Genomic DNA, 9,054 nt, shown 5'->3' with positions numbered 1-9,054 from the left:
GCCACACATCTGGATTATCACAAGTTAATTCATCCACCAATTCAACTGGGCTGTGGACAAATAGAAGTTAAATTAAGCAAATAAAGGAGTATGACAAGGAGTGTTCAAAGTTACTGACAGACATTGTATGATTTCAAGTTTATATAAATATATGCACAGGTATTTTATTCCTTAGAATAAACGAACCTATCAATTTGCTTTTGAACCATTGTATTTAAAATGATTGAGAGATCTGGTAAATCTTGACTAGTTGTCAAAGGTTTCAGTTGGATTGACACAGAGCCTACTTTGAAAAGGGTCGATTTATGAGGCTTAACCTTATTATTTATGGAATGTGCACTTTGGAGATAATTGTCTTTTTTCTTTGTTATTCTGTGCAGATTGACAGCGACGTCATCGTGCTCATGGATGATGCAACACTGGCAAATTACATCCCCTCCTATGGAGACCGAATCGCCCTCTTCAATTACTGCAAAAGTAAAAAGCCCATCTCAAAGCGAAAACAAGGGCTTTTAGAAAAACTTCGTGAGAAAATGAAAGTCAGAAAGGAAGGCACCAAGGAAAACATATCACATGCTGACACAAGAACAACACAGACAAAGAAGCTAAAAACAACACGAAATGTAGAGATAGGATGGATTCACAGTGACGGTCACATAGCCAAACAGGTGAGGGCAAAGCAGGGAGGTGGCACCAGAAAAATTCAATTGGCAGTTAATGCTGGATTAAAAGATATCCTTCAAGAAGGAAAGAAACTTTTTTTCCCCGATGGAATATCTCCTAAAGGACCAGAATCAGATTTTGAGTTTGAGGTGTGGGACTTCAAACAGAACCACCTTACTGTTGACACTTGCCTGTCCATTGGCACTATGTATGAGACTGCAAGGCTCACAATGTTGCGCTTTTACATTGCAACAAAGCCAAAAGATCTTGAAGATGATGCCAGCGAGACCTCTGAAGTCATTCTTGTCTCTGCACACAGTGGCAATGAAATCAGTACAGCAGAACTACAAGTGGGAGAGGTCATGCTTGGTTTTGATGGAGTCTGAAATTACCTTTGGTCCCATTTACGGCACTGAAGAAGACACAGAGGACACATTGATCTATGAGGGTTTTCCTATGCCCACCAGTCCAGCTCCTCCAGAGGATGTGATAATGATCACCATACATCATGCTAACACTTTAAATGACATGATTACAGCTTTCTCGGATGAAGAGATTTTGAAGAAAGCACTGAATGTGAAACGCATACTTCCAGACAACAAAGAAGAAGCAGGCAGTGGATCTGGGGTATTAAGAGATGTTCTCAGCTGCTTCTGGCAGGAATTCTATGATCGATGTACACTTGGTACAACAGTTAAAGTGCCCTTCATTCGCCACGACTTCCCTGCTGAAACATGGAAGGCAATTGGCAGAATCCTTGTGAAAGGTTACCAAGATTGTCAATATTTGCCAAACAAACTTGCACTCCCCTTCCTTGAACAGGTGCTTTTCAACAATGTGTATAGTGACCTTAAAGCACATTTTCTGCAGTTTGTGAGCAGCCAAGAACGTGAGGTTTTGATGCAAGCAATGAGTAATTTGTCCGCAGTTGACTCTGATGATCTTGTGGAAGTTCTAGACAGCTATGACTGTAGAAGGAGAATCACAGCGGAGACTCTTCCTACAATAGTTGATGAAATATCGCACAAAGAACTTGTCCAAAAACCCATGTTTGTCATTGACTGCTGGAGGGAGATCACCCATCATCATCCTCTCTCTCTCAGTCCAGAAGCACTGACCAAGTTGTTCTCTGACCTGCAACCAACCACAAAAAAGGTCTGCAAGCTGCTGAAATTTGACGTTGATTTGACTACAAAACAGAAGGAAGTCATAAATCATCTGAAAAGATTCATCAGGGAGCTAGATGAAAGTAAACTTCAGAAATTCCTGCTCTTCTGCACTGGATCTGATCTCATAGTTACAGACAGCATCTGTGTGGAATTTGAAGAAATGACAGAGTTCACAAGAAGACCAGTTGGGCACACATGTGGGAAGATTCTGCATATAGCTGACAGCTATGAGAACTTCCCAGACTTTCGCTCAGAATTTAATGCAGTTCTTGAAAGCAATGTCTGGGTAATGGACATTGTTTAGATTGACAAAACCTGTCCAACAACAAGCCATTGTTAAGACTTTTCACATTTGAACTAATGCAGGATTTCAAGGATAGAAATGCAAGGAAGTGTGAGGAATAGATACTTAGGACATACTGTATAATAAGCACTTCAGCATGACCCTTAATAGTCAGAGACAAGTTGCTCCAGCTGTGCAGAAGGAAGCCCAGCTTTTGCTACAAAAACTATATTATCGTTTCATGTGTTTTGGTCGTGCATTCACATACCACAACAAACTGTCATACTGATCATTACCAAAGCTATATTCATTTCCACCAGATCAAGTTATCCAGCTGTACAACACAAACCTTCTTGCTGTCCAGAAACATGTTTTGTTTGTTTAATTAAGGTTAAGAATTCCATTCCAACAGCAGCAACAACTGTGGCGTGCTTCATCACTGCTTTATGCTGTCAGCTATATCAGCTATAGGATTTTTGTATAAGTTGCAAAATAATGACCCATGTTAAAGTTGTGTGTAAACAACCATTTCATTTCAGCCAAGTGTTCCCAAGCCACAACTGACTATTGGCTGGTGGAATGTCATGTTGGACCAGCAAGCGTATTGTTCTAGTCAGACTAGTTAATCTAGACCAACTTTTTTAAGTCTGAACTAATTACAACCATACATAATCTAAAAGTAAGGCTGGCAGTTTTTCAACACTATTGTTATTTTCCCAGTCTATACTATTTTGCATTAGCCATGTTTGCAAAATGTTGCATTATATGTCTTTCAGGTCTTTAAAGTTTAAATAATGCTGATTATTGTTAAAATACCTATTACCTAAATACCTAAAACCTATTTAATGGTATCTTGTGATGTCATGTTGGAATTTTTATTCCTTCTGAACAGACAATGTCTGATACAAATTGTCTTTAAAGTTTACTTATTACTATCTGATTATTATGTGCTAAAATTGCAAATATGACTTTGTTACTGAAACAAAGTTTGATTAAGTCATCCAAATCCGGCAATGCAAGAATTGTGAGCAGCAAAACTGATGGCTTTTAATTTGAATACATTTACTGTTTGATATTGCACATGCACTATACAATGCAGTCTGATAATTGTGCGTTCTTACATTACCTCGTGGATCAACACATTTGATACTAGCAATGCCAAATGGCTGTAGTTGTTTAGGAATCCATGTTCCAAATCCTCAGGTTCTCATTTTAATTATTATTTCTATTATTTATTTAGGTATTTCTTTGTTACTAAAAGCAATTCTGCCATATAGCTTTGCAGGTTGTCATAAGTATTAACACTTGCCTTAATTCTACACTACATGTATGATTTTGATTTTATGATATAACTTTTGCGGTAACAGACCCTGGTTGAATAGCCAATGTTGACCTGGGGTGTTAATGATCTTTTACATTAGGTTACTGTTGTAGAAGATGCATCGATAGAGGCTATACGAGACAATGTTAAGGATATATATTTTATTTTTTAAAGCATCAATATAAAATTGCATGCTTCATATACTGCATGTATTATGTAGAATTGGTCATGTGGTGTTCATGCACGTTTAGCTTGTGACCATCTCATTAGTTGAGATTTCTTTTAAAGCCTCTTTACTGTAAACATGTTAAATGTTACTTTTAATAGTCAAATGTTAGTTTAAAAAGTCAAGTCATTCTGGTTATATGCACTTTACAGACCAAGCTATGTGGTTATGAGATTTAACCATCTTATTATTGTATTACCAATAAAATGTTTAATTTGAAGTTTTAATGTTAATAAAATGTTACTTTTTCACATTTGTATTCAGGTATTCAATTGAATGTTGATGAAGCTCTCTTTCCATATGGGTAAAAGTGATGTGGTACATGAGGTTTAAAATACAGTTCAAGAATATTAGTGTTAAAGTGTTTATTAGTCATTCATATTTGACACAAGGATGAAAAAATCATTCCACTGGGATTAAAAACAAGTCATCCAGTGCAAGGTGTCAACTAGTCACAATTAAACAGAGCTAGCAAATTACCTAGAAAGAGCTGATCTTACACAAAAACTAAAACAGTTATGCTGAAAGTTTTAATAGTAGATACACGATGATCAGAGAAATACATGAAAATGGTGTTGCTGGGGGTCAAACATTTCTTAGGAACACACGGAATAGCAAGGCCTATATTTTTGATACATATTTGGCAAATTAAAACAACTTAATATACATATAACACTATGGTGGGTTGTTTTAAACCATCTTAAGTTCTTTCACTGCTTACAAGCTCTAGAACCCAGTTTATTCCTCATATGTCCTCACTGCATATAGTATAGTACCTAACACTTTTATTTGTCCCCATTTTTTGCAGAAAAAAACAAATTGACTAATTACTTTTTTAAATAAAAATGTAACTACAATTGCTATTTTTATTAAGGGTCTTGAATTGTAGTTTTCTAATTTCATCTCTTAAGAGTTGGAATTTTGTTTACATCCAACATCCATTCATCTTAAACACATCAAATAAATTTCTGTATTTCCTCTCTTAACAAGATGTACAGATCAGCTGCATCAAGTGGATCTGCTGGAGCATTCCATCCTTTCTCCTCCATTAGGAGACAACACAGTTCAAAAACAGTTTCGTTACACGGAAACTGGCCTTTAGGAGTACACTCTTCCATACACAAAGTGACTTCCTCCATGACAATTGGTTTCAGTCTATCCTCAGCACTGTGCAACTCTGGAAATGAGTACATCACAAATGGCCGACCCGACGCCGCATCATCACTTGATCGTGCTCTGATTTTGTGTGAATTCCATGTGTTGACAACTTCATCCAGTTCATCCTGCAGAGAAACAAACACAGTAAATACAGACTACAAACATGTGATATACAGTACAGGCAAAAAGTTTGGACACACCTTCTCATTCAATGGATTTCCTTTATTTTCATGACTATTTACATTGTATATTCTCACTGAAGGCATCAAAACTATGAATGTACACATATGGAATTATGTACTTAACAAAAAAGTGTGAAATAACTGAAAACATGTCTTATATTTTAGATTCCTCAAAGTAGCCACCCTTTGCTTTTTTTGATAACTGCAAACCCTTGGTGTTCTCTCAATGAGCTTCATGAGGTAGTCACCTGAAATGGTTTTCACTTCACAGGTGTGCTTTGTCAGGGTTAATTAGTGGAATTTTATCCCTTATTAATAAAAATAAGCAAAAGGTGGCTACTTTGAAGAATCTAAAATATAAGACATGTTTTCAGTTATTTCACACTTTTTTGTTAAGTACATAATTCCATGTGTGTTCATTCGTAGTTTTGATGCCTTCAGTGAGAATCTACAATGTAAATAGTCATGAAAATAAAAAGGAAACGCATTGAATGAGAAGGTGTGTCCAAACTTTTGGCCTGTACTGAAGTTGGTCTTAAACTATGCAACTGCTGCCTAAACTGAAACCTAGGTTTTCTGCATTTCAGCAGCTAAGTCAACAGTGAACAGATACAGCATGCCACACTAATCACTGTAAAACTAAGCAGCAAGAGAATGTAATTTTCACCAAACAGCACAAGCACACAGAACAATGCTGCACTGATACTGTAATACTTTACTTTACTAATACTTTGTCAGTGCATACAGTAACTGTATCCTAACAGGAGGCTCTGAATGAAAGTTTCAAGCTGTAACTGATCAATGATCAATCATCGGTCATATTGTGATTAGTTGCACTAATTGAACATTCATATCATAGTTATCATGTTACAGTATTTCAGGAAATGCAAAATAAGCAAGAGGTTTTAATGTAAAATAACCTAAAAATGTTTGAACCGAGACACTGCAAATCACTGGTAGCTGCATGGCTGCGCTTGATGACCAAATATATTTTTTAGATTTCCAGGGAGCTTCTTATCTAAACAATACGGTTACATCTCTCGTGTGTGACATGATGTCGCAGGGTCGTGGCATTATTTTTGCTATTGCACAGACTTGTTTTGCTGACTCCGATTTTTTTTCTTTTTCTTTATTCTAAGGTTTATGAATGTGAAGTATAGGAATAGGTTTTTCTGCCTCAGAGATGAGATGTTCAATTGTCATGCTGCAGATTTATGATCCCGTGTTACCAATAACTTTTATACTGATTTAAAGTTGACTGTAGGAGATAGATTGGCACATGTTCACTACTGAATGTATAGATATAATTCCCTAATAGGTGTGAGACCTCGTGTCTGCCATCAAGAGGTATATAGTGGGCGAATGAGGAAAAATACCGAGCAATAATAGATTTTAACAGGTCCAAGATAAGCACAGTTCATAGTATATTTGTGTAGCTAGATAGAGCCTATAATGAATACCCTTTACCTGCCTTTTAGTAAGAGATATTGTAAATGAAAAAAAAAAAAAGTGATTAAATGTGACATTAAATCACCTTCCAGGCTTTGCTATTATTATTACTATATTCCATTTATTACTGACTCATTTCAGAAGGTGAGGAAAGATTATTACCTGAACAAGATTTAGGAAACAGAATTGGATGAGATTTTTGTCCAAAAAGTCTCCTGTGAAGTGGCCATCATCCTGAAAAGTTTGAAATAAGTTCATCCAGAACTGTGCACTTTGTTTGCGGAGGGTACCCCACCATCCCTCAATGCGCTGGTTTGCTGTGCTTCTTCCATAAAGGAAACTTCTCTCCCCTGCAAAACTGTCTGGGTGGTTGCGCCGCAAAAATATCTGCATTTCTTCTACACAACCATTTTCTGTTCCCCTGTCTGCACGAATCCTCTCTGGACATCCCCCTATGCTTGAAACTGTTTTGATGAAGTAACTTGCAACTACTTTAGGATCACTGTTCGTAGTATAGGCCTCCATCCATAACACATAGCGACTAAAGCCATCTATACAGCCATTGATGGCAATGCCATAGGGCTTTAACTTATCATAGCCATCCATATGCCAAAGCGCATTTGGCCCTCTGCAGCTGTATTGACGTCTTCTCAAGCGTCTGGCTCGTCTTAATTCCACACCTTGTGGATCAACCAATTTGATGATGCGTCTGATGGTATCTTGTGATACAACAAATCCCCGTTGAACTGCACGAAGATGTAGCCAACGGTAACCCTGCATCTGTCCATTGGTCATGATCTCATGTTGAACAAAGGCCAGCACTTCATTCAAGTCAGACTGGTTCTTCCTTCTGAACAGACCAAGTCTTCTACAAATTCTCTTTAAAGTCCGGACACTTATTACTATTTGATTGTTGTGTGCTAAAATTGCAAGTATTTCCTTGTTACTGAAAGAAAGTCTGAAGTAGAGTTTGATATATTCATCCAAATCTGACATAGCAGGCATTGTTGTGAGCAGCAAAACTGATCAAATCATATTGAGGGAAGGCTTTAACAGTAATTGAAGAGGGCGATTCGGTCTCCATAGGAGGGGATGTAATTTGCCAGTGTTGCATCATCCATGAGCACGATGACGTCGCTGTCAATCTGCACAGAATAACAAAGAAAAAAGACAATTATCTCCAAAGTGCACATTCCATAAATAATAAGGTTAAGCCTCATAAATCGACCCTTTTCAAAGTAGGCTCTGTGTCAATCCAACTGAAACCTTTGACAACTAGTCAAGATTTACCAGATCTCTCAATCATTTTAAATACAATGGTTCAAAAGCAAATTGATAGGTTCGTTTATTCTAAGGAATAAAATACCTGTGCATATATTTATATAAACTTGAAATCATACAATGTCTGTCAGTAACTTTGAACACTCCTTGTCATACTCCTTTATTTGCTTAATTTAACTTCTATTTGTCCACAGCCCAGTTGAATTGGTGGATGAATTAACTTGTGATAATCCAGATGTGTGGCATACTCGTTTCTAAAGTGTTTATACCTAACGTTACAAACGAGAAATAGTTTGAGGTGTTTGTTGACTTTGCAACTCGATCGCAGTGCGGAGACCGCTTTGTTAGCTTTGGCCATTGTTTTATACAGTGTATGGATGAAGCATCATAACATCGAAAACCCTGTTCGCTGGGGACGAGTCGGCGTAGAGACCATCGCCGAAATCTCGGCCTTATCACCAGGAACAAATCGGCACTGGCCCTCATCATGTTAACATGTTAACACGCATTTACTTGTGAAGCATAACAAATATAATGACAAACTGAAGTGAGCGTTGAATAGAACAAGCGCTAAGGCTCACAATGTTATCTTCACTGGCTAGCTATTCAGCTAGTTAGTTTTAGTCAGGCGCTAACGTTACTTTGTATGTGCCTATATTAATTTAAATATATATATATATACATATATTAACTGAAATAATCTAGCTAACGTTAGCAGCTGGTGTGCAGCCTATATGTGCATTTCTGTAGTCTTTACAAACACCAGGCACCAAACCAACGTATAATTCTCTTTTACTCACCTTTTGTTCTTCCAGTAATGTAATTGCTTCATCTGGGACCCCTCGACTACGCAAAAACTCACTTATATCCAAATTCGACATGTTCAGTGTGTGGTTCTCCATCATGCAAAGTTACTCCCTCTCATTGGTCCCTTACAGGTACCCATACTTCTGACTTTAAAGTCAGAATTCTGACTTTAATCTCAGAATTCTGAGAATAAAGTCAGAATTCTGAGATTAAAATCAGAATTCTGAGAATAAAGTCAGAATTCTGAGATTAAAATCAGAATTCTGAGAATAAAGTCAGAATTCTGAGAATAAAGTCAGAATTCTGAGATTAAAGTCAGAATTCTGAGATTAAAGTCAGAATTCTGAGATTAAAGTCAGAATTCTTAGAATAAAGTCAGAATTCTGAGATTAAAGTCAGAATTCTGAGATTAAAGTCAGAATTCTGAGATTAAAGTCAGAATTCTGAGAATAAAGTCAGAATTCTGAGATTAAAGTCAGAATTCTGAGAATAAAGTCAGAATTCTGAGATTAAAG

This window comes from Barbatula barbatula (assembly GCF_947034865.1).
Source record: "Barbatula barbatula genome assembly, chromosome: 19".
In the NCBI taxonomy this organism is placed as follows: domain Eukaryota; kingdom Metazoa; phylum Chordata; class Actinopteri; order Cypriniformes; family Nemacheilidae; genus Barbatula; species Barbatula barbatula.
This window is presented reverse-complemented; position numbering follows the sequence as displayed.